Genomic DNA, 27,024 nt, shown 5'->3' on the forward strand with positions numbered 1-27,024 from the left:
GCCTCCCTGGGATCTCTGTTTAGTCTTAAACGACTTAAGCAGGAGACACTACAAACCATTGGACCAAGCAGATCTAAGGTCTGTCACTTAAAGCAGTCTTCTTGGTGATGATGACTTCGGCAAGGTGTATAGGCAAAATTCAGGCCCTTTCCACAAGGGACCCATATTTAAAGATTCAAAAGGCCCTTCCCAAGGTAGTTACTGACTTTCACAGAAGCCAAGAGATCATGTTACCTGCTTTCTGAAAGAATTATAGTAATGAGCAGGAACTCTCTCCACTCCTTGGACATGAGGACAGTTCTACAATACTTAAAGCTCACGGAAAGCTGGAGAGTGGACTCAAACCTCCTCGTCTAGATAGCAGGAAAAAACTGGGAAGAAAGCATTAGTCTACGCTGGCTAGATGGATAAAATCGACAATTAGCGCAGCATACGTCTCGGCGGAAAAGACTCTGCCAGAAAACCTTAAGGCTCACTCACTGAGGGCGATCTCGACTTCGTGGGCAGAGCGCAGGGGCATCTGTGGATCAGATCTGCAGGGCTGCGACTTGGTCAAAATTGAATACCTTTTTGCAGACTTTAGAAGTTGGACGCTCTGTGAAATCAACAGAAAGCCTATGGGAGGAAAGTCCTCCAAGCAGTGACTCCTCCCTAGTAGGAGTTATTTGGTAGCACCCCTTATGACCTCCCTTTTTATTTTCTGTCTGATTTGTGATATGAACATGTGTAGAGAGGAAATTCAATAATTGTTGCGTCCATCCTGGTGTGGTACTTGAGAAATCACTGAAGGGTGGTGGTGGGGAGGGGCTATTTAACCTCTTGTGTTCCTGTCTCTATCAAGGATACGAAGGACTGCCTCCTGGTGGTGCTGTCATGATGGACTCCTGGAAACACCATTACCAGTAGGACTAATTCCAACTTCTTTGGTGTTTTTTGTTTTGTTTTTTTCTTTGTGGGTTGTATTCGTTTGTGGGTTTTTTTTTTTACCTCTCTCCTTTGCGGAGTTATATTAGCACTGAGTATTGGGGAACTAATGAGATCATATTTTTCACCAGGGGCATGTACTTCTTATCCTTGTATTAGTTGCCAAATCATAAGCAGGCAGCAGTATAGCAGAAAAAGAACATGACTCCCCAATAACTTGGGTTTCCCAATCAGCAATGATAGTGCTGATCTCTTTAATAATAATAATAATAATCTTTATTTTTATATAGCGCTAACATATTACGCAGCGCTTTACAGTTTGCACACATTACCATCGCTGTCCCCAATGGGGCTCACAATCTAAATTCCCTATCAGTATGTCTTTGGAATGTGGGAGGAAACCGGAGTGCCCGGAGGAAACCCACGCAAACACGGAGAGAACATACAAACTCTTTGCAGATGTTGTCCAAGGTGGGATTAGAACCCAGGACTCCAGCGCTGCAAGGCTGCTGTGCTAACCACTGCGCCACCGCAGCTTAACAAAAGCTGACTCTTTAGGTGCCATATACTTGCTAATTTGCTAATACTGAGAGGCGAAATAAGTTATTCTGCTCTGCGGCTACTACCTAGTGTTCCCAGTTTAGCATTAAAAATTTGGTGAAAGGTCCTGATTAAATATTAAATAAAACAGTGTGGAGGAGTCTACTCACTGAGTCATACGCACTGCATTTTTTAATTCAATCACCTGGATATCTTGGCTGAGTGAGGGAAAAAAATGCACATTTCATATTGTGGTTCATTCTACCTCCCATACCCTCACACCTCCCAAAAACCATCCCACTGTGTATAATTAATGAAGACCTCATACCAGCTGGCAGTCCACCTACCTCCCAACAAGCCACCAAACCGAAAGGAAACTAAGGGTACCGTCACACAGTGCCATTTTCATCGCTACGACGGCACGATTCGTGACGTTGCAGCGTCGTTTAAGTATCGCTCCAGCGTCGTATACTGCGGTCACACGTTGCAATACACGGCGCTGGAGCGATAATTTCATGACGTATTTGCGATGTAGAAGCCGTTGGTTACTGTGTGCACATCGTATACAACCTGTGTCACACAATGCAATCATGCCGCCACAGCGGGACACTAGACGACGAAAGAAAGTTTCAAACGATCTGCTACGACGTACGATTCTCAGCGGGGATCCGGATCGCAGTAGCGTGTCAGACACAGCGATATCGTAAATGCATCGCTGGAACGTCACGAATCGTGCCGTTGTAGCGATCAAAATTGCACTGTGTGACGGTACCCTAAGTGAATAAAAGATTAGCCTGGATAAGACTTCTTTACTTCCCTGAAACCACATCTCCTGTATAGTCGCTTAAGAATAAAACAAGTAGAATGCATCTTTTCACCTAATAGACCACATCCTGTTTCTTCTGCTTTCCTGATGTACCCGTTCACATAATGTAATGCCTAGGATGTATCCATTGCTTTGAGGATTGTTTGAAATCAGTAATGTCGCAAATTAATACATCAGGGGTGCACAACATTTATTTTGGTTGAAGGGCCACATTGGTTTAGTATGGCAATCGCAAGGGCCGCAAAAAATGTACAAAGGGGCAATTGCATGAATACATCACCAGAACAACTGTTAGTCTATTAATACGCCCCCAGAACCAAGTTTTGAGTATTTGAGGATTTTGATTTTCTGGTTACAAAAAATAAAAATAAACATTTTTAGAGCAGAAACTCTCCAAAACCTCTTCATAATATAAATACCACAGTACTGAAGAGATGCAGGCAGTATCACATATTCACATTTAGGTACCTTTTTATAGGTGAGATCTGTTCTAATTGAAGTCGTTCTTCTTTTTCCATTCACCCATGACAGCACCACCTGAGAGGATCTGCTGATCAAGGACAGGAAACCCAGTGAAATTAAAGGGCGACACCTCTCCTCTGCATCTGTTCAGTTTCCTGTCCTCGATGGGAGACCTCAAGAAGATAGGTGTTGCTAGAAAAATGTCCCAGGCCTGACCCAGTAGCTGCAAGAGTGGCTTACCTGGCAATGGCACCGATGAGTTGGGTCTGGAAGTGCCACCCCAGGGCCTTAGTCTATATAGCAGGCAAGATGTCTAGGAAATCTGCTGCCTACATGCAGCTTGGGTCTGTGTGTGCGCATTGCTTTCCAGGTAATAGTAGGCCCTGTTGACCTGTGCGCCGGATGAATCCAGGAAGACTGGCGTGTGTGCACAGTGTGTCACATGGCACACCTTGATGACGAGGGCGCTGAGTAAATTAGTAACTGCCCGGCACATGCGCACGACCTGCCTCAAGATGGCGTGCCCTGTCGCCCAGTACATCGGGCAGGTTACACAGGCCTAAAACATGATGTCATCAGGTGGCATTCAGGAAGTTATTTCACTTACGGGTGCTGGAGGAGGCAGGAAGACTCTGCATGCACAACATTTAAACGGAAGATATATGTCGAAGTAGAGATTGTGATTCTCCAACTCTCCTCTATAATGGAGGATCGGCATCAGGACCCCCCAGCAGCAGTGACCGCATCATCATCCGAGAAGCAAGCGCATCCGTGACACTCGCGAAAGCGGCAGCAAGACCGGCCAGAGGTCCAGAGACTCCAGGAAGCAACAACCCTGTGATCTGATCTTGCCTACAGATCCGGTATCCTTTAAGATCACTCACTACCTGCTGATATTCAAGAATGTTCACTGTTGTTAATGGGGCGTTACTTTTCAAAGAGAGGCCTAGAAAAGCTGTTGCAAAGTGTAAAAATAAGTGTACTTTGCAATTTTCCGTTACCATCAGACTAGCAGAAAGGTATGCATGCATTTAAAAAACAATGTGAGTGGGTCCTTTGGTCTTAGGTCTTAAAACAATCATTAAATCACAGGTCAAAAATTCCCTCAAAGCCCTGATGCAGACGGGTGCAAAGAAAGCGAAAAGTAGACCTAGCCAATTATCATCGGATTCGGATAGGTCCCTTAGAGTAATGGACAACTCTGATTCAGGATCCTCCTCCATCTCTTCCTTGTCTGAGGATGATGCCCCTGGTAGACAATGTTTTCCCGTGGGAGACATGGTTAGTTAAGGCTAGAAGTACCACCATGGGGCTGGTGGACACAAGACTTTAAATCAATTGAGGATATTATGTGCAGGGGCCTGGAGCATAAAAGGAAGCGTAAATTTCCAGTAAACGAGAAAATTAAAAAACTATTAGGGAACAGTGGAAGAGGCCTGATAGGGAAGGCCTCATTGACCTCATCCCTAAGGAAAAAAATATCCATTTGAGGAGGAGGCTACCTCATCCTGGGATAAAAGCCTGAAGACTGATGTAGCAGTAGCTAAATCCTCGAAAAAATCTGTCCTTCAAAGATCTGTGTATTCTTAGGGACCAGTTAGGAAGTCGGACAGCTACCTAGGAGACATCAATGGGCGCTTTGAGACCTGCCAGAGCAGGAACTTGTGCTGCAAGATCTGTTGCCTGGCTACAGCAGATGGAGGAGCAACTGAAAATTTAATGTCATGGCTTGTTTTTTACAGGATAAAAGCCACATTTATTTGGGTCAGTATGATTACAGTGATGCCACATTTATATAACTTTTTTTATATTTTTGCTTTTACACAAACTTTTTCTAGAAAAAAAATTGCTTTTGCATTGACTGAGCTGTATAGTGGTTTTTTGGGGGGCAAGATGCCATTTTCAGCTATGTCATTTTTATTTACATTCGACTTTTTGATTGCATTGTATTACACTTTAAGTTTGGAGGTATGATGCCTCACGTTTCTTTTTTTTTTTTTTTTTTGCATATTCACTAAAGGGGTTAAAGGGAACCTGTCACCTGAATTTGGCGGGACCAGTTTTGGGTCATATGGGCGGGGTTTTCATGTGTTTGATTCACCCTTTCCTTACCCGCTGGCTGCATGCTGGCCGCAATATTGGATTGAAGTTCATTCTCTGTCCTCCGGAGTACACGCCTGCGTAAGGCAATATTGCCTTGCGCAGGCGTGTACTCCGGAGGACAGAGAATGAACTTCAATCCAATACTGCGGCCAGCATGCAGCCAGCAGGTAAGGAAAGGGTGAATCAAACACCCGAAAACCCCGCCCATATGACCCAAAACTGATCCCACCAAATTCAGGTGACAGGTTCCCTTTAACTAGTGGGACAGTTTTTTTTTTTGTTTTTTTTTTAGGTCACGTCGTTCTGGATGCAGGATGCCAAATGTGTATTTTGCTTTTGTTTACATAAGGGAGTTAGTAGAGTCTAAATTCAATATTAAGAAGCGGATGAGTCCGAGGAGTCTGAAGCATGTAGATGAAGTGATGGTGTGGCAAAAGGGGTGTGGTTGGCGTATTCCGCCCAGGGAAGCAAAATTTTCTCAAATTTACGGACTTCATCTATAAGTATAGCAGATAATCTTTCATTGATCTTATACCAAGAAAGGAATTTCTTGACTTGATCGAAACCTTATTTTTAACTTTTTTTTAAAAATTTTTTTCTTCTCCACGCCAAAGCTATAGTTTGCTTGGCTGCTAGGAATATAAATGATTTGAGAATTTGTGTGTATTTAGGGATATTAAGTATGTTTAAGGGGTCCAAAGGAATTTTTTTTTTTTTTTTTCAAGGATAGTATTTGTGACAGAGTAAGGTAATATACCCTAGTCCAAAATCTGCACACCACACATCTGCACATCACAACCTCAGTTGGGAGAGTAGTCAGGAACTGCCTTGGCTGCTCTAGCTGGAGTTAAGTGCCATCTAGTTAACGCCTTAGTTTCTCTAGCATTAAGGTATTTAGAATTCCACCGGTTGAAGAAGACCAAATCATGGCCTTCTCCCATGCCTCCTTTGTATCATCCAGATTGTAATTGGAGAACTTGAAACTGGCCTGGACATGTGTGGCCATGAGCAGGGGGACCTTGCATGCCCTGCAGGATTTTAATCCATGATCGCGTAGTATTACGAATGGTTATGTTTGAGGCTGGTCCCAGCGCTCTTCAGGTCAGATCCTCCTGTGTAGTTCTGGGGTAACTTCTTACCTTTTTCAGAATCCTTCTTCCCCACGAGGTGAGATTTTGCATAGATCCTTAGACCGAGGAGGATTGGTAGTCTTCATGTTTATTCCTTTTTCTAACAATTGTGCAAACAGTTGCTTTCTCACCAAGCTGCTTGCCTAGTGTCCTGTCCATCCCAGCCTTGTGCAGGTCTACAATTTTCTCCCTGTTGTCCTTAGACCACTCTTAGGTCTTGGCCAAGGTGGAGAGGTAGAAGTGTGTGGACAGGTGCAATTAATACAGGTAATGAGTGCTTCTCAGTAAACTGTGCTTCTGGCACTGCAACTATATAGCAATTCAAACGTGCTTAATGGCTGTTAAAACGTAAAAAATATGCAAATTTAAAGATTTGAGATTGAGGATTTGGTTAGTTTCTGCTCCAAAAATTATCATGTGTTCTGATTTTTTTTTTTTTATTTTTTTTTTGGCAGAAACTTGAAATCCTCTTCAAATACTCAATACTTGGTTCTGGTAATGTATTAATGTAAATATTTATTTATTGTACTCACATAGCGCCATTAATTTCACAGCGCTTTACAGACATTATCGGCACTGTCCCCATTGGGGCTCACAATCTACAGTAAATTTCCTATCAGTATGTCTTTGGAAATACTACTTTACATTTTTTTTGCAGCCCTTGGGACTTGTTCCTTATGGCAGTATAGCCGTTAACCCCTTAACAACCGCCGATACGCCTTTTAATGGCGGCAGTTAAGGGTACTTAAACCACAGCGCCGTTAATTAAAGACCTTCATCTCCAAGTGAGGGTTCATTTAGGGTTAAAAAGAGAGGGTTACAAGATGATCCCCCAAGTGTGTACCTCTGGCTCACAGTTCCAATTGGGAAGAACTATATTAATTTTTATCCTCTCGAGGAGAGGCTTCCCAGATAAGCTAACACGGTTCATAGCTTCCTCTGGCTTATATCCCTTTGAAATTCCCGTATTCCAAGCTGCATCTGACCAAGAGTTACAATTTTCATTCCCTGGTCTAGTTACACATATATACACTACAGCTCCTTCGACTCCTGTGAGAAATCTATAGTTGGGATTGCTATTCTTTCTACCCAATTTGAGATTCCATTGACAATCTACTATTTTGCACAAGTCAAATCTGAAGTCAGCAAAATTCTTGGACGGATCAAACCACAGTTATTATTGTATCATTTTGAGTTATTTTAGCCATTTGTCCCTCTTGTTGTAGGACTGCCATCATCATCAGGAGCAGGATCATCATTCTTCCGCTCCAGGATCTTGCAGTGGCTTGCATGGATCCAAGTAGGTTTTCCCTCAAGCTTTACTGATGTGGCTGTAGTGAGGAGGACTTGAAAAGGGCCGTCAAATCTTGGCTCCAGTGGTTTCCTTGTGTGTCTTTTAACCACTACCCAATCTCCTGGCTGGAGAGAATGGGTTCCCTCTTGACTCTCTGGATCTGGAATAGAATCAAAGACTTGTTTATGCACAGAGAGTCTCTTTTGGAGACTCTGGACATAGCCGGTGAGGTTGTCACATTGTAGCTGTAGTGTCTGTGGGAAATATAGGCCTAGCCTTGGTGCTGACCCGAACAACACCTCAAAGGGGGAAATTTTTGTTTTTCTGTTACGTGTACCTAATGGAGAACAGAGCTAATGGCAAACACTCTGTCCATGGTTTCCCCAGCTCTTCACTAGCTTTCTGAATTTTTAGCTTGTGTACCATTTAGTCGCTCAACTTTCCCACTTGTCTGTGGTCTGTAGGGGGTGTGAAATGCTTGTGTGACCCCCAACATTTGCATAACATTTTGCATTACCTCTCCAGTGAAGTGGGTACCTCTGTCGGACTCTATGGTTTCAGGTAATCCGAATCTACAAAAGACTTCTGACATCAATTTCTTTGCAGTGGCTCTTGCAGCAGCTTTTGGCATCGGGAAGGCCTCTGGCCACCCTGAGAAGAGGTCAACACACAAGAACATATTCATACGTTCCTACCCTGGGGAGTTGTATGAAATCAATGTGCAGTCGTTGAAACGGGTAGAGGGGCTTAGGCGTATGTTTTTGTGATGTTTTCACTATACTTCCTGGGTTATGTTGTGCGCATATTAGACATGCCTGTGTGTGTCTAGTGGCAACCATTGTAAAACCAGGGGCGACCCATTGTTTATCTACCAAGGCACACATGGCATTTTTAGACAGATGCGTTGGACCATGAGCTGCTTGAGCCATTGCTGGATACAGAGATCTTGGCAGGCACACTCGCTGTCCCACCTTCTACAAACCTTCATGGGTCTGAGCGCTAGCTTTTGACCAAACCTTCCGCTCTTCCCCGGTTGCTTGCCGAGTCAGAGCCTGTAAGATACTTAAGTCCAACTGGTCAACCTCAGTGCTTACCATGATCAGTGGAGGTGCATCAGGGGCCTCATCATTTTTCCTTGGCTTCCTTGCCGCTTCTTTGGCTGCTCGGTCCGCTTTGTTATTGCCTCGTGCCTCATCGGTAGTGAGCTTCGTATGTGCCTTTACCTTTACTATGGCAACCTCTTTTGGGAGCAGTAGAGCTTCCATGAGCTGCTTAACGAGGTGCCCATGTTTAATAGGAGTGCCTGTTGATGTAAGAAAATCTCTCGCCCTCCATATAGGACCGTAGTCATGGGCCACCCCAAAACTGTAGTTTGAGTCCGTGTATATGGTGTAGCGTTTACCTTTTGCCCCTTTAAGCGCTTCAATGAGTGCCGTCAGCTCCGCCTCTTGTGCAGACATAGGAGGGAGTGGTTCTGCTTTCACTACCTCATGCTGTGTGACCACTGCATACCCAGTGTAGAACCGGCCATCCTCACCGATGCTTCTTGAACCATCTACAAAAAGCTCAACATCTGGATTAGTGAGAGGTACATCAAAAACATATGAAAACCCTGCAGTTTCTTGTGCCATAAGGGCACAATCATGTTCATAGTACACATCAAATATCTCATCTTCTGTTAAATTTTGCAAAAACAGTGGTTTGCCTTGTTCCTCTTTCCCTCCCCCCTTTGAATCCACTACATCAATTGGAATTAGAGTAGCTGGGTTCAAAGTTGTGCATCGTTTCAAAGTTAGGGTACTGTCACACAGTGGCACTTTGATTGCTCCGACGGCACGATCCGTGACGTTGCAGCGTCGCTTGATTATCGCTCCAGCGTCGTAGACTGCGGTCACACTTTGCAATGCACGGCGCTGGAGCGATAATTTCATGACGTAGTTGCGATGTAGAAGTCATACGGGACATTGGGAATATCGTGCTCACCTTTGTTACACGCTGCGATCATGCTGCCACAGCGGGACACTTGACGACAAAATAAAGTTTCAAACGATCTGCTATGACGTACGATTCTCAGCGGGGTCCCTGATTGCAGTAGCGTGTCAGACACAGCGATATCGTAACTATATCGCTGGAACGTCACGGATCGTGCCGTTGTAGCGACCAAAGTGCCACTGTGTGACAGTACCCTTACATTGGGAGGCATCAAAAGAGCACATTGTAGTTTTAGATGTCTGGCTACTGCAATGTGTTTGGGTTGGACCTGGCTGAGGATGCTGTGTAAATCATGGGGAGTGGAGATGGTTACTGGATAATCCAGTACAATTTCTGATGCTTTGTCTAGTGAGTGTGACAGCTGCTACTTCCCGAACACATGAGGGGGCTCCTCTGGCAACAGGATCCAACCGGCCTGAATAATATGCCACCGGCCTGTTTTGTTGGCCGTGTTTCTGGGCTAGTACCCCTGTCGCATGCCCTTGCATTTCTGTACAGAAGAGGAGGAAAAGTTTTGCATAGTCTGGTGTGCCCAGGGCTGGAGAGGAGACAATTGTCAGTTTGAGTGAGTAAAAACCATCTAGCGCTTCCTGAGTGAGGTGGAAAGGTTGAGTGGGTAAGCAATCATAGAGTGGCTGCATAAGAATGGATGCCGATCGTATCCAAGGCCTACAATATGAGGCTAACCCCAAAAAGGTACGTAGGTGTTGAACACCTGTGGGTGGCTGTAGTAGTTCAATAGCCTTTTTCCTATCCTCAGTCAGATGGCGTGCGCCTTGTGATATGCAGTGACCAGAAACACAACTTTCAATTGACAAAACTGTAATTTGTCTTCGGATGCCTTACACCCTTTTGAGGCAAGGTGTTGAAGCAATGAGACTGTGGCTTCGCAGCACACATCTCTATTTGGGGCACAAAGGAGTAGATCATCCACATACTGAAGCAGAACAACCTCAGCATGCGTGATGACCCAGTCCCGCAAAACTAGTTGCAATGCAGCAGTATGCAGGGTTGGAGAATTATGGGCTCCCTGCGGCAACACCATCCACGTATACTGCTGACCCCTGAAAGTGAAAGCAAACAAATACTGACAATCTGGGTGCAGAGGCACAGAGAAATAAGCATTTGCCAAATCAATGCAACTGAAACAGGCTGCTGTTGGAATTTGTGACATGATTGTATGTGGGTTGGGTACCACTGGTGTGAGTAATTCAGTGACAGCATTTATGGCCCTGAGGTCATGGACCATTCTGTACGTAACTGGTTCCCCCTTCTTGCCCTTTTTCTTCACTGGAAATAAAGGGGTATTTGCCACAGATTTAGTAACTTATGGCCCCAGAAGCAATTAGGTCTGTGATGTTTTTCCCTATTGCTTCCTCTTGGGCAGCACTCAATGGATACGGTCTGATCTGAGGGGCCTTTGACCCTGGCTTTTACTCAATCATTACTGGAGGGACTGGCATGTGTCCAATGTCAGTTTTTGACTTCGCCCATAATTTTTCTGGGACGCGTGCCAGTACCTCATTATCAGGTGGGGAGGTTGAGTCAGATGTGAAAACATGCTAAAACCTTGCATAATGCAGGCTCTGGAATTCCAGCTGTCAACTTCACTGTACCATCTGGTTCATATATGATGTGCCTGTATTGCTTGTAGTACATCAGAACCTAACAGGTTCACAGGCGATTTGTCACTGATTAACAACCTTGCAAAACATGTATGGTCAACTAATTTAAGGGGCAATGGTTTGTTCAATTTACATTCTTGGATTAACCCCTCAAAACCTTGAGTGTAAAGGGTATCATCCGATAGGTCTGATGATATGACATGTTCCTGACGGATAACTGTTTTCCAGGAATGGAAGTTTTCTACCATCTGGGAGATGTACTGAGACTACCCCTTGTGGGCTCTGATGTGAGGGTGCCCTAAGGGAGTAGATGGCTACGGGGTTGCCGGTTTCCTATTGTGGGTTTTGGGTGAGAGCGTTTGTCCTAGTCTGGTTTCCCCTTCTAGGTGCCCTGCACATACGGCTGATATGTCCCTTCTTCCCACAGTTGTAACATTCAATCTGTTGACGGTCCCCTCTGGCTACAGTTGGAATGATTTTCTGATCCATTTGAACATTATTGGAAACATACGGTATCTGAACTGGCTTGATTTTCTGATCTAATTCAACCCCCTTTGCCACCCGTACCAGTTCCTCAATTGGGCATGTTCTCTAATCAGGCTTTGCTGCCTGCACCTTTTGTTTAAGCGGTGCTCTAAGACCTGCCATGAATGCTCCATGAAAGATTCCTTCCTACTTCTCCCATGTCCTCATAGCCCAAATCTGCATGTCTCAATTTTAAATTCCCCCAGAAGTGGTCTACTGTATCCTTGGGACCCTGTGCCACATCTAAGAGGGAGATTGTGGATTCTCCTACCTTTGCCTGGCACCATGCATGCAGCCCCTTTAAAAAGTGTTTTCCTGATTCTCCACACCTGACATATTCTGTTCCTAGTTCATATTCTAAAGAGAATGATCTTCCCGCTTTGTTAATCTTATCCAACACCGACTCCATTCTTGCATCCCCAATTTTCCCCTTTAAGATGGACTCTAAGTCTACCCACGTACATGTGTAGTTATTTAGTCCTACCATCCACCTATAGAAGGCCATTGGTAAATCAAATGGGTCTGGGGCATCTTTTATCAAAGTCATATGGTCCTTTATAATGTGTAGCTCAGCTTGTGCCTATTTCTTGTGGCCCTCAATTTGGCTTCTATAGTGCCCGTTTATGTCCACACTTTCGAACCCTAGACTGTTCTCACAATCTGTGGGGCAGCAGACTCGTTAATTCCTTTTTGTTCTCACTTTCTAACCCTAAACTGTATTTCTCAGTTTGTGGGCGTGTGAACCCCTAGGAATAATGGATCAGTGATTTGGCCACTGTGACTACTCTGTCACCGTCCCTAGATCCCCCTGTTGGCCTCTCGTGAGAAATGGCAGGTATTTTAGATTAACCCCTTCATGACCCAGCCTATTTTGACCTTAATGACCTGGCCGTTTTATGCAATTCTGACCAGTGTCCCTTTATGAGGTAACTCAGGAACGCTTCAACGGATCCTAGCGGTTTTGAGATTGTTTTTTCGTGACATATTGGGCTTCATGTTAGTGGTAAATTTAGGTCGATCATTTTTGCGTTTATTTGTGAAAAAAATGGAAATTTTGCAATTTTCAAATTTAGAATTTTTATTCTGTTAAACGAGTTATGTGACACAAAACAGTTAATAAATAACATCACCCACATGTCTACTTTACATCAGCACAATTTTGGAAACACAATTTTTTTTTTTTGCTAGGAAGTTATAAGGGTTAAAATTTGACCAGCGATTTCTCATTTTTACAACAAAATTTACAAAACCATTTTTTTTAGGGACCACCTCACATTTGAAGTCAGTTTGAGGGATCTATATGGCTGAAAATACCCAAAAGTGACACCATTCTAAAAACTGCACCCCCTCAAGGTACTCAAAACCACATTCAAGAAGTTTATTAACCCTTCAGGTGCTGCACAGCAGCAGAGAAGGAAAAAATGAACATTTAACTTTTTAGTTACAAAAATGATCTTTTAGCAACAATTTTTTATTTTCCCAAGGGTAAAAAGAGAAACTGGACCCCAAAAGTTATTGTACAATTTTTCCTGAGTACGCTGATACCCCATATGTGGGGGGAACCACTGTTTGGGCACACGACAGGGCTCGGAAGGGAAAATGCGCCATTTGACTTTTTCAATGAAAAATTGGCTCCAATCTTTAGCGGACACCATGTCGCGTTTGGAGAGCCCCTGTGTGCCTAAACATTGGAGCTTCCCCACAAGTGACCCCATTTTGGAAACTAGACCCCCCAAGGAACTTATCTAGATGCATAGTGAGCACTTTGAACCCCCAAGTGCTTCACAAATTGATCCGTAAGAATGAAAAAGTATTTTTTTTTTTTCACAAAAAATTTCTTTTAGCCTCAATTTGTTAATTTCCACATGGGCAACAGGATGAAATGGATCCTAAAATGTGTTGGGCAATTTCTCCTGAGTACACCAATACTTCATATGTGGTTACAAACCACTGTTTGGGCACACGGCAGGGCTCGGAAGGGAAGGAGCTCCATTTGACTTTTGAATGAAAAATTAGCTCCAATCATTAGCGGACACCATGTCGCGTTTGGAGAGCCCCTGTGTGCCTAAACATTGGAGCTCCCTCACATGTGACCCCATTTTGGAAACTAGACCTCCCATGGAACTAATCTAGATGTGCGGTGACCACTTTAAACCCCCAAGTGCTTCACATAAGTTTATAACGCAGAGCCGTGAAAATAAAAAATCTTTTTTCTTTCCTCAAATTATTTTTTAGCCCGCAATTTATTTTTACAAGAGTAACAGGAGAAATTGGACCCCAAAAGTTGTTGTCCAGTTTGTCCTGAGTACGCTGGGAACCACTGTTTTGGCACACGTCAGGGCTCGGAAGGGAAGTAGTGACGTTTTGAAATGCAGACTTTGGTCTGCGGGCATCACGTTGCATTTTCAGAGCCCCTGATGTGCCTAAACAGTAGAAACCCCCCACAAGTGACCCCATTTTGGAAACTAGACCCCCAAAGGAACTTATCTAGATATGTGGTGAGCACTTTGAACCCCCAAGTGCTTCACAGAAGTTTACAATGCAGAGCCGTGAAAATAAAAAATAATTTTTCTTTCCTCAAAAATGATGTTTTAGCAAGCAATTTTTTATTTTCACAAGGGTAGCAGGAGAAATTGGACCCCAAAAATTGTTGCCCAGTTTGTCCCGAGTATGCTGGTACCCCATATGTGGGGGTAAACCACTGTTTGGGCGCACGTTGGGGCTCGGAAGGGAGGGAGCACCATTTGACTTTTTGAACGCAAGATTGGCTGGAATCAATGGTGGCGCCATGTTGCGTTTGGAGACCCCTGATGTGCCTAAACAGTGGAAACCCCTCAATTCTAACCCCCACACACCCCTAACCCCAATCACAACCCTAACCACAACACACCCATAACCCTAACCACAAGCCTAATCTTAACCCTATTTCCAACCCTAGCCCTAATTCCAACCCTAAGGCTATGTGCCCATGTTGCGGATTCGTGTGAGATTTTTCCGCACCATTTTTGAAAAATCCGCAGGTAAAAGGCAATGCGTTTTACTTGCGGATTTACTGTGGATTTCCAGTGTTTTTATGCGGATTTCACCTGCAGATTCCTATTGAGGAACAGGTGTAAAACGCTGCGTAATCCGCACAAAGAATTGACATGCTGCGGAAAATACAACGCAGCGTTCCCGTACTGTATTTTCCGCACCATGGGCACAGCGGATTTGGTTTTCCATAGGTTTACATGGAACTGTAAACCTGATGGAACACTGCTACGAATCCGCAGCCGCCAATCCACTGCACATACGCAGCCAAATCCGCACCGTGTGCACATAGTCTAATTCTAAGGCTATGTGCACACGCTGCAGAAAACGCTGCGGATCTGCAGTGTTTACGCAGCTGCGGGTGCGCAGCAGTTTCCCATGAGTTTATAGTTCAATGTACACCTATGGGAAACAAAAAAACGCTGTGCCCATGCTGCGAAAAAAAATGCGCGGAAACGCAGCGGTTTACATTCTGCAGCATGTCACTACTTTCTGCGGATTCCGCAGCCGTTTTACACCTGCTCCAATAGAAAACCGCAGTTGTAAAACCGCAGTGAAATCTGCAGAAAAACCACGGTGAATCCGCGATAAATCTGCAGCAGTTTTGCACTGCGGATTTATCAAATCCGCTGCGGAAAAATCCGCAGAGGACCAGAATACGTGTGCACATACCCTAACCCTTGTTCTAACCCTAGTTCTAACCCTAACCCTTGTTCTAACCCTAGTTCTAACCCTAGTTCTAACCATAACCCTAGTTCTAACTTTAGTGGGGGAAAAAATAAAAAAAAAAATATTTATTTCATTGTTGTCCCTACCTATGGGGGGGATTAAGGGGGGGGGTTCATTTACAATTTTTTTTATTTTGATCACTGATAGGTTTTATCACAGTGATGAAAATGTACATTGAACGAATCTGCCGGCCGGCAGACTCGGCGGGCGCACTGCGCATGCGCCCGCCATTTTGGAAGATGGCGGCGCCCAGGGAGAAGATGGATGGACACCGGGAGGCTCGGTAAGTATGAAGGGGGGGAGATCGGAGCACGGGGGATCGGAGCACAGGGGGGGGGGGATCGCAGCATGGGGGGAGCGGATAGGAGGACGGGGGAGCGGACAGGAGGACGGAGGGGAGCGGACCACCGAACGGAGGACTGGGGAGTAGATCGGGGGCGGTGGGGTGGGCAGACCAGTATTTCCAGCCATGGCCGATGATATTGCAGCATCGGCCATGGCTGGATTGTAGTATTTCACCATTTTCATAGGTGAAATATTACAAATTGCTCTGATTGGCTGTTGAAAGTGCAACAGCCAATCAGAGCGATCGTAGCCACTGGGGGGTGTAGCCACGGGGGGGTGAAGCCACCCCCCCTGGGCTAAAGTACCACTCCCCCTGTCCCTGCAGATCGGGTGAAATTGGAGTTAACCCTTTCACCCGATCTGCAGGGACGCGATCATTCTGTGACACAGCATATGCGTCACAGGTCGGATTGGCACCGACTTTCATGACACATACGCTGTGTCACAGGTCGGGAAGGGGTTAAGTCTAGCATACACAGTAATGTTATACATCAACCAGAGAGCAAAACAAGCTAATGCTAGGCAGACTATTATGGTCCAAATTCTTTCAAACTCTGCTGACACCATGAGGGGGAATATCTAACCCAGTACAGGATAGAAGACAGAAGACAGTCGGACTTACAGAAAACATAAATTCTGTCATACACAATCAGCACAGAACTCGCAACATACACAGCACACAGCCCAATTGCTCTGCTTGCAGCCTCCCCAAATATTAGTCAATTACTGCAGAATCATAGGCCACCAGTAACACTGACAGGACAAGCCCGACTACGTGCTTTCCAGTCTGTCTGCGTAACTCCACAGTATTAACATTTGGTTTCAGCTTATCTCTTACACTTGTGGCTATGTGTTTTCACTTTGCTAATGTTCCTTAATCTTTATCTCTGGTACCAGTTGACCAGAGATCATACCTAGGTGGACTCCCTTATACAGTCAGGATTTTTATTGTTAAATCCTTATTACATACACCCGATCCTTTCAAATTCAGGCAAGGAGTCTCATATATCAATCATCTTGAGACCACCCTAACACCTGTCTCCCCCGGTGCTCCTCGTGGCTCCCGATGGGTGCCGCCATCTTCCGGCCAAAAAATGGCGGGCACATGCGCAGTGCGCCCGCTGGCCGGCACCCAGGAGATCTTTGGGGTTTCAGCTGCCGGGGGTAGCCGATACCCCAAAGAACATGATCGGGGTCGGTTTTTACCGACCCCTGTTTTGCGATCGCCGGTAATTAACTGTTTACCGGCGACCGCAAAAAAAAGCGATGTGTAATTCTCTGTCCTCTGATGTGATCGCACATCAGAGGACAGAGAAATAGGGGGATTACCGGTGTCCCTGGGTCCTCCTGTGTCCTCTACTGGCCGCCGGCTTCTTCCTTTGGTAAGAAAATGGCGGGTGCATGCGCAGTGCCATGATCTGCCGGCCGGCAGCTAGAGGAGTTGGGTCTAAATTTAAAATTTAGGGTTGGGTCTAAATTTAAAATTTAGGGTTGGGTCTAAATTTAAAATTTAGGGTTGGGGCTAAATTTAGGGTTGGGGCTAAATTTAGGGTTGGGGCTAGGGTTAGGGTTGGGGCTAGGGTTAGGGTTGGGGCTAAATTTAGGGTTGGGGCTAAATTTAGGGCTAGGGTTGGGGCTAAATTTAGGGCTAGGGTTGGGGCTAAATTTAGGGCTAGGGTTGCAGCTAAAGTTAGGGTTAGAGTTGGGATTAGGGTTGGCATTAGGGTTACGTTTGGGATTAGGGGTGTATTGGGACTAGGGTTAGGTTTGAGGTTAGGGTTGAGATTAGGATTAGGGGTGTGTTGGATTTAGGGTTCTGATTAGGGTTATGGTTATTTTGGGGTTGGGGTTGTGATTGTTAGGGTTGTGATAAGGATTATGGATCGGGTTGGCATTAGGGTTAGGGGTGTGTTGGCATTAGGGTTGGAGTTAGATTTGGGGGGCTTCCACTGTTTAGGTACATCAGGGGGTCTCTAAACACCACAGCCAATTTTGCGCTCAAAGTCAAATGGTGCTCCCTCCATTCGGAGCTCTGCCGTGCGCCCAAACAGTGGTTTACCCCCACATATGGGGCATCAGCGTACTCGGGATAAATTGCTCAATAAATTTTGGGGTCCAATTTTTCCTGTTACCCTTGTGAAAGTAAAAATTTGGGGGTGAAAAATCATTTTTTTTATTTTCATGGCTCTACATTATAAACTTCTGTGAAGCAGTTGGGGGTTCATAGTGCTCACCACACATCTAGATAAGCTCTTTGGGGGGTCTAGTTTCCAAAATGGGGTCACTTGTGGGGGTTTCTACTGTTTAGGTACATCAGGAGCTCTGCAAATGCAACATGACGCCCGCAGACCATCCCATCAAAGTCTGCATTCCAAGCGGTGCCCCCCCACACATATGGGGTATCAGTGTACTCAGGACAAACTGGTCAACAGATTTTGGGGTCCAATGTCCCCTGTTACCATTGAGAAAACAAAAAATTGCAGGGTAAAAAATCATTTTTGAGGAAAAAAAAAAATTTTTTTTATTTTCACGGCTCTGCTTTATAAATTTCTGTGAAGCACTTGGGGGTTTAAAGTGCTCACCACACATCTAGATAAGTTCCTTAAGGGGTCTAGTTTCCAAAATGGGGTCACTTGTGGGGGGTTTCTACTGTTTAGGCACATCAGGGGCTCTCCAAACGCGACATGGTGTCCGATCTCAATTCCAGTCAATTCTACATTGAAAAAGTAAAACGGCACTCCTTCTCTTCCAAGCTGTGCGGTGCGCCCAAACAGTGGTTTACCCCCACTTATGGGGTATCGACGTACTCAGGAGAAATTGCACAACAACTTTTGTGGTCTAATTTCTCCTGTTACCCTTGTGAAAATAAGAATTTGTGGGCGAAAAGATCATTTCTGTGTAAACAAATGCAATTTTTTTTATTTTCACAGCTCTACTTTATAAACTTCTGTGAAGCACTTGGGGGCTCAAAGTGCTCACCACACATCTGCATAAGTTCCTTAAGGGGGTCTAGTTTCCAAAATGGTGTCACTTGTGCAGCGTTTCCACTGTTTAGGCACATCAGGGGCTCTCTAAACGTGACATGGCATCCGATCTCAATTCCAGCCAATTCTGCATTGAAAAAGTAAAACTGCGCTCCTTCTCTTCCAAGCTCTGCGGTGCGCCCAAACAGTGGTTTACCCCCACATATGGGGTATCGGCGTATTCAGGAGAAACTGCACAACAACATTTATGGTTAAATTTCTGTTTTTACACTTGTGAAAAAAAAAAAGAAAATGGTTCTGAAGTAAAATGTTTGCAAAAAAAAGTTAAATGTTCATTTTTGCCTTCCACATTGTTTCAGTTCCTGTGAAGCACGTAAAGGGTTAAACTTCTTGAATGTGGTTTTGAGCGGTGCAGTTTTTAGAATGGTGTCACACTTGGTTATTTTCTATCATATAGACCCCTCAAAATGACTTCAAATGTGATGTGGTCCCTAAAAAAAAAATGGTGTTGTAAAAATGAGAAATTGCTGGTCAACTTTTAACCCTTATAACTCCCTAACAAAAAAAACTTTTGTTTCCAAAATTGTGCTAATGTAAAGTAGACATGTGGGAAATGTTATTTATTAACTATTTTTTGTGACATCTCTCTGATTTAAGGGCATAAAAATACAACGTTTGAAAATTGCAAACTTTTAAAAATTTTCGCCATATTTCCGTTTTTTTCATAAAAAATCGCCAGCAATATCGAAGAAATGTTACCACTAACATGAAGTACAATGTCACGAAAAAACAATCTCAGAATCAGCGGGATCCGATAAAGCGTTCCAGAGTTATAACCTGATAAAGTGACAGTGGTCAGAATTGTAAAAATTGGCTCAGTCATTAAGTACCAAATTGGCTCTGTCACTAAGGGGTTAAACCAAAAAATGTTGTGCTCCCCTATTTGAGGTAAACAAATTTAAGTATTTGGGCATAAATATTGTGGACAATCCTAATTTTATCCCTTTGAATATAACTTCCTTATTAAAAAAAAAATAAAAAAAATTAAACACCAAATTAAAATCTGAAATAGCTTGCCATTATCAAGTTTTTAGAATTGATTTAAACTGGTTTTATTACCCCAGTCGCTCATTATCCAGTTCGGATTATAGAGGATATTTTTTTATAATTAAGATCTTGATTATTGAGGCAAAAAGATGTTTGTATGAAAAAAAAAAAATAAGTTTTTGATGGTATGGGTGTTTGCCTTTTTTTTTTTTTTTTTTTAAGTTGCTTCAGAGCAAAATACAGGAAATGATGGACAGATTTCATATTTGCACTGGTCAAATGGGTACTAAGGAAACCAGATAATCGCCAGCAGTTAGATCTGTGTGACAGCAACTCCAAACAAAATAGATATTCCAGCTCCAGCAAGATGGGTAAAAAAATCTATATTTATTTTATAACTCCAACATGGCAATAAAAAACTCCTTACATAAGGCAGACCAAACAGGTGATAGTGTGAATACGGCTACGCGTTTTGACTCACATAGGTCTTACTCATGCCTATGTAGTTCCAGGACTAAGCGCTATAAATATAGCAAATTCAAGTCCAAGACACCCCCCCCCGTGTGTAACATGATTTGTTTGGAAGGTCCTGGAACCACAAATATCTCATGTGCATTTTAAAAAGAAACTATACAAAACACATTAAAACATCAAACATAATGATACAAAATTTCATTTCTCTTCTTCATACCTGTAGGGAAGCGAGTATTCAGATTATACATCCAGAAAGCCTCTCTCGTGAGTAAGCGTCTTTTAAGATCACCTCCGCGATATAACATATGAACTTTTTCAATGCCATGCACTCTTAAAGCAGTAATGTCCCCATTATGTTGCATATGAAAATGTTTTGACACCATGGAAACATTTCTATTTATTATGTTTGAGCTAGTAGCATCTCTAATATGCTCAGTTACACGTGTTTTTAGTTTACGTGTAGTGCATCCTATATAGGAAATATGGCATAATGTGCAATCTATTTTATAAACTACATTTTTAGTGTGACAATTAATAAAACTATTTATTTTATATTCTTTAGTTTTTTCAGAATTTTGGAAAGTATTACCCGGCTGCATATGTGCACAAGTGCTGCAGGCAGGAGTGCCACATCTGAAAAAACCCTTACAATCGAGCCAAGTGGCAGATTTAGCTGTGAATGGGAGTGAATTTGGAGCAATTAAATCACCAATAGTTTGTGCCCTTCTGGCTACCACATTAACCCCATCTTTCAGTATAGAACAAGTGACACTGAACTGTCCTATAAAATTGTCTAGGGAACAGCATAGGGAGGAAAGAGACAGCTATCTTAAAACATCCGAAAAATTTAAAACGAAAAATCCTTTTTTCTATCCATTACAGACAAGAGTTGAGTGTATAGAAAAATTTCAAGAATTGATTGAAAGGGATTTGAAAACATTACAGGACACTCACAATAATAAAAAACTTCATAAGAACTTATCACATTAACAGCGAAAAGCTTTGAATGAATTGAAATCTATGAAAAATATTGTCATCAAGAAAAGTGATAAAGGTGGCCTAATAGTAGTAATGAATGAAAATGACTACAAGGCCAAAATGATTGAACTCTTGTCTGATGTATCCACTTATGAGAGACTCAAAAGTAATCCAACCAGAGAGATCAATGCCAAGGTTGCTGAGCTAATTGAAGAGGGGGTTAGCCTGGCAGTGATTAATAAAAAACAGGCGGATCATTTGTATGTGGAGTCCCCGAAATTACCAATTATGTATGGTCTCCCGAAGATACATAAAGGCGATGGGTTACCAGCAATGCGTCCAATTATATCAGGTATCGGATCTATGTTAGAACATCTATGCAAATGGATGGACTCATTATTACAACCTCCGGTTATGAAAATCCCAGGTTACATTAAAGATTCTAAGGCAGTTTTGAAAATACTCTCTAATTGGTCATGGAAACAAGATTACAGTTGGCTAAGCTGTGGCGTTGTATCTTTATATACGAGTATACCGCATGACGTAGCAATGAGAGCTGTGGACTTCCACTTAAAAGAGTGTGGTCAATTTTCGGAAGATTTGATTAATTATGCATTGCAGGTTTTACATTTTCTTATGCAAAATAATATCTTTTCTTTTGATATAATGTACATTCAGAAGTCGGGAGTCCCAATGGGGGCCAAATACTCACCGTCTTTGGCGAATTTGACCATGGCTTATTGGGAGCAGAGATACATGTACTCTGTTGATGATCCTTTTGTTGAACACATCTCCTGATATGGCAGATACATAGATGATACCCTCATTATTTGGAGGGGTGATGTGTCTGCCATACCAGGATTTGTGGAATACATTAATCATAATGATTGTGGTATTAAATTTACCTTTGTGCATGATCAGCGTAGCATTTCCTTTTTGGATTTGGAATTATCTGGTTGTGCTGGTGAATTGATTATGAGCAAAACTTATGTAAAGCCAATCAGTGGAAATACCATATTACATTGCGGATAGCAGCCATCCTGCCCACACGATTAAATCTATACCCGTGGGAGAGTTCACTAGGCACAAACGGAATTGCAGCAGGGAACAGGATAAGCTGAAAGAATTTGGGGAACTTAGAAATAAACTTAAGAATCGCAAATACCCCAATTGAACTATAAATAGAGCCATAAATATAGTGGATAATGTAGAGATGATCTATTGGTGCTCAATAATGATGAAAGATTAAAAAAGATAAAATATGGAAAGCCGTATGTTTGTCTGCAATTTTCTTCCCAATTTAATCAAATTAGAGAAATTATTAATAAGAGGCTACCCATTTTGTATGAAGATAATGTGTTATTGGATATACTGAAAGATGGGGTTAATGTGGTAGCCAGAAGGGCACAAACTATTGGTGATTTAATTGCTCCAAATTCACTCCCATTCACAGCTAAATCTGCCACTTGGCTCGATTGTAAGGGTTTTTTCAGATGTGGCACTCCTGCCTGCAGCACTTGTGCACATATGCAGCCAGGTAATACTTTCCAAAATTCAGAGAAAACTAAAGAATATAAAATAAATAGTTTTATTAATTGTCACACTAAAAATGTAGTTTATAATATAGATTGCACATTATGCCATATTTCCTATATAGGATGCACTACAGGTAAACTAAAAACACGTGTAACTGAGCATATTAGAGATGCTACTAGTTCAAACATAATAAATAGAAATGTTTCCATGGTGTCAAAACCTTTTCATATGCAACATAATGGGGACATTACTGCTTTAAGAGTGCATGGCATTGAAAAAGTTCATATGTTATATCGCGGAGGTGATCTTAAAAGACGCTTACTCACGAGAGAGGCTTTCTGGATGTATAATCTGAATACTTGCTTCCCTACAGGTATGACATTTTGTATCATTGTTTGATGTTTTAATGTGTTTTGTATAGTTTCTTTTTAAAATGCACATGAGATATTTGTGGTTCCAGGAACTTACGAACTAATCATGTGACACGGTGGGGTGTCTTGGACTTGAATTTGCTATATTTATAGCGTTTAGTCCTGGAACTACATAGGCATGAGTAAGACCTATATGGGTCGAAACGCGTAGCCGTATTCACACTATCACCTGTTTGGTCTGCCTTTTATGTAAGGAGTTTTTTATTGCCATGTTGGAGTTATAAAATAAATATAGATTTTTTTTACCCATCTTGCTGGAGCTGGAATATCTATTTTGTTTGGAGTTGCTGTTGCAGGACGTCTTGGTCGGGACAAGTTTCCTTGCTCCGCATTGGATGGTCTGGTTGGTGAGCTGGCTACGACTTTTTAGCCGTTTTTTTCTTTTCTATTTGCAGATGTGTGACCTGGGTAGACCATCAGTATTTCCATATCAGAGAATGGCCTCCTCTACAGGCTATTTTGTTTTTATTCATCTCGGCATGACATAAAATTAAGCTAGATCATACAAAGGAAATAGCGCTCCCAGACATGAATTTAAAGCTTTATAGGGCTTAGCTTGCAAAGATCAATTATAAATGTCTCATAATGTGTAACTGATGAGAGATCTTTTTGCAGTGACTGGCATGGATCCAGGTGGGCTTTCCCTCAAGTTTCACTGAGGTGAATGTGGTCAGCTGGACTTTAAAATGGGCCATCAATCCGTGGGTCTAGGCTCCTTCTCACGTGTCTGTGTATGACCACCCAATCACCTGGATTCAGTAGATGTATGTCTGCACTGGCATTAAGATCTGGAATGGATGAAAACACATGTTTATGCATCACATTAAGTCTTTTCTGCAGGGCCTGGACCAGGGGCTGGCTGGCACTTTTCAGCCTGGGGGGCAATCACAAGGTAGTGGCCCTCGAGTCGCGGTGTCCCTCCTTTTCCCTGCTTACATCTGGCCATTGCATTGAAGAAGTAGAGATAACAGGCTTTAAAAACAGGCTGGTATGTAGATACGGGAACAGAACAGAGTTTACTCTGGAGATATTGGAGCAGAACCGAGCTTCCTACAGAGATATGGGTGCAGAACCGAGCTTAAGGTACCTTCACACTAAACGATATCGCTAGCGATCCGTGACGTTGCAGCGTCCTGGCTAGCGATATCGTTGAGTGTGACAGGCAGCAGCGATCAGGATCCTGCTGTGATATCGCTGGTCATTGAAGAAAGTTCAGAACTTTATTTGGTCATCAGACCGGCGTGTATCGTCGTGTTTGACACCAAAAGCAACGATGCCAGCGATGTTTTACACTGGTAACCAGGGTAAACATCAGGTTGCTAAGCGCAGGGCCGCGCTTAGTAACCCGATGTTTACCCTGGTTACCAGTGTAAAATGTAAAAAAAACAAACACTACATACTCACCTTCGCGTCCCCCGGCGTCCGCTTCCTGCACTGCCACTGACTGAGTGAGCGCCGGCCTGCACTGCCACTGACTGAGTGAGCGCCGGCCGTAAAGTGAAAGTACAGCACAGCGGTGACGTCACCGCTCTGCTGTTAGGGCCGGCACTCACACAGTGCAGGGAAGCAGACGCCGGGGGACGCTAAGGTATGTACTGTTTGTTTTTTTTACATTTTACACTGGTAACCAGGGTAAACATCGGGTTACTAAGCGCAGCCCTGCGCTTAGCAACCCGATGTTTACCCTGGTTACCCGGGGACCTCGGCATCGTTGGTCGCTGGAGAGCGGTCTGTGTGACAGCTCTCCAGCGACCAAACAGCGACGTTGCAGCGATCGGCATCGTTGTCGCTATCGCTGCAGCGTTGCTTAATGTGAAGGTACCTTTACTACAGAGCAGTGGCATAACTACAAAGTTATGGGCCCCGATGCAAACTTCAAATGGGGTCCCCCCCATGCCAAAATATATAGGTGAATTAGAAATGGTGACACACGCAAACGACATCTGCGTTAGTAATACCTGCACCATTATGGAATTAGTTGTAGGCTGGATTCACAAGAGTGAAGTACATGGTCTATATACAGACCACATATATAGAGAAAAACACGTGTGCACAACTGCTGATGGTGCAAAAGGTAGGTTCCCACACCTTGTAGTATATAAAGAAAAACCTTGCACTCAACTTAAATGCTCTTGGTGAATTTAATGTAGTACAACAAAACGTTTCGGTCCAACAATACCGGACCTTCATCAGTTACGTACTGTGAGGGACATAGAAGAGACAATGGTGTCTCTAGGCACACTGGACATAGTGTCCTGTTATAGGAATGCTGAGCCCGGGAAAATCCCACTGGTATTAGTGAAGGAGAAACGTGCCAGAATGCAGACGCAGAATCGACGCAGACGCAGACGCAGAGACGAGCAGAGGATTCTGCGTCTGCATTCTGGCACGTTTCTCCTTCACTAATACCAGTGGGATTTTCCCGGGCTCAGCATTCCTATAACAGGACACTATGTCCAGTGTGCCTAGAGACACCATTGTCTCTTCTATGTCCCTCACAGTACGTAACTGATGAAGGTCCGGTATTGTTGGACCGAAACGTTTTGTTGTACTACATTAAATTCACCAAGAGCATTTAAGTTGAGTGCAAGGTTTTTCTTTATATATACAGACCACAACCTCCAGCCTTGTGGAGGGTATCCCAATCCGAACTCACACCCTCATGTGTCTATGGTAATACGCTCCTGTAAACCCAGCCTGACAGGGATGACCCCTTATAAATGGAAGTGTGCCCCTCTAAACCCTGGTGGGGAAAGTCACATCCTGACAAGTAATATTGCCAATTCTCCAACCATAAATTGTGCATTTCCAGAGCTGGCAAATGGGAGTTCAATACTAGAACACGTCAACTATGATTCCCGTCCCGCCTCAAGGAAGTATGGCAGACAGGTGTGATAAGCCTATTAAAAGAACTACTGCCACACACATGGATGTGTAGTGCCCGTGTATGGACATGTCAGAGGTTAGAAAGAAGAAAGCTTGGTCCCTCTTAGCTTCTGGCAATGTTTTACCTCAGCTCACATTTGGGCCATAACATTGTAAAACAGGTAGACACATTTACCCACTGACCCTACTATTCATAAGGAACTGCTGTCTACACCTTAGTTGCCCACTGTATATAGTCAGTGTGGGGATGTGGGCTACAGAACAACACAGGGTGATGACACTGCTACCTGAACCCTTCAGCTGCCCCACAATATGCAGGGAGTAAAACCAGTACAAAGTATGGCAGCCTCCCTGCAGAGCTGTCCAGGGCCGGACTGGGACTAAAAAGCACCCCTGAAACACAAACCCCACAAACTATAAAACTCCCCCCACACCCGATCAGTGGATTTTGCTTTATTGTGTTGTGCCCTTCAACAGTCCTCTTAAAGGCGTTAGTTGAAGAGCCACGTGTAAATGCCGCAGCAGTGCGCATGATCGACCACCTCTATAGAGCGCCTGTTCTCGAGATCATGGGGGTCCCAGCGGTCAGACTCCAGCGACTACAAAGCTCTCGGGAATGGGGATTACTTGGCATAATCCATTTAAATGGGTTTTCCAATATAAACCAATATTAACCCTCCCAAAGACCAATGTCGCCTCTCCAAGAACAGGACAGGAGCAGTGGTACTGTACAGTGTATATACACAGGACAGGAGAAGTGGTACTGTACAGTGTATATATACAGGACAGGAGGAGTGGTACTGTACAGTGTATATATACAGGACAGGAGAAGTGGTACTGTACAGTGTATATATACAGGACAGGAGGAGTGGTACTGTGCAGTGTATATATACAGGACAGGAGGAGTGGTACTGTGCAGTGTGTATATATACAGGACAGGAGGAGTGGTACTGTGCAGTGTATATATACAGGACAGGAGAAGTGGTACTGTACAGTGTATATATACAGGACAGGAGGAGTGGTACTGTACAGTGTATATACACAGGACAGGAGAAGTGGTACTGTACAGTGTATATATACAGGACAGGAGGAGTGGTACTGTACAGTGTATATATACAGGACAGGAGAAGTGGTACTGTACAGTGTATATATACAGGACAGGA

At 43.6% G+C, this 27,024-nt stretch overlaps 1 protein-coding gene across 7 annotated transcripts in view; it reads left to right on the top strand.

Moving 5' to 3' along the window:
- SIMC1 (SUMO interacting motifs containing 1) overlaps positions 1 to 27,024 on the top strand; it is a 169,427-nt gene that overhangs the window by 41,300 nt on the left and 101,103 nt on the right. The window contains exon 8 of one of the 7 annotated variants that reach the window (XR_013215839.1): positions 6,441 to 6,480. The exons of the other annotated variants lie outside the window; for them this stretch is intronic. The gene's annotated coding sequence lies outside the window, so the exon portion shown is untranslated. The remainder of the gene's footprint in view (positions 1 to 6,440; positions 6,481 to 27,024) is intronic. 7 annotated transcript variants of the gene reach the window in all.

This window comes from Ranitomeya variabilis, chromosome 5, assembly GCF_051348905.1.
Source record: "Ranitomeya variabilis isolate aRanVar5 chromosome 5, aRanVar5.hap1, whole genome shotgun sequence".
NCBI classification, from domain to species: Eukaryota; Metazoa; Chordata; class Amphibia; order Anura; family Dendrobatidae; genus Ranitomeya; species Ranitomeya variabilis.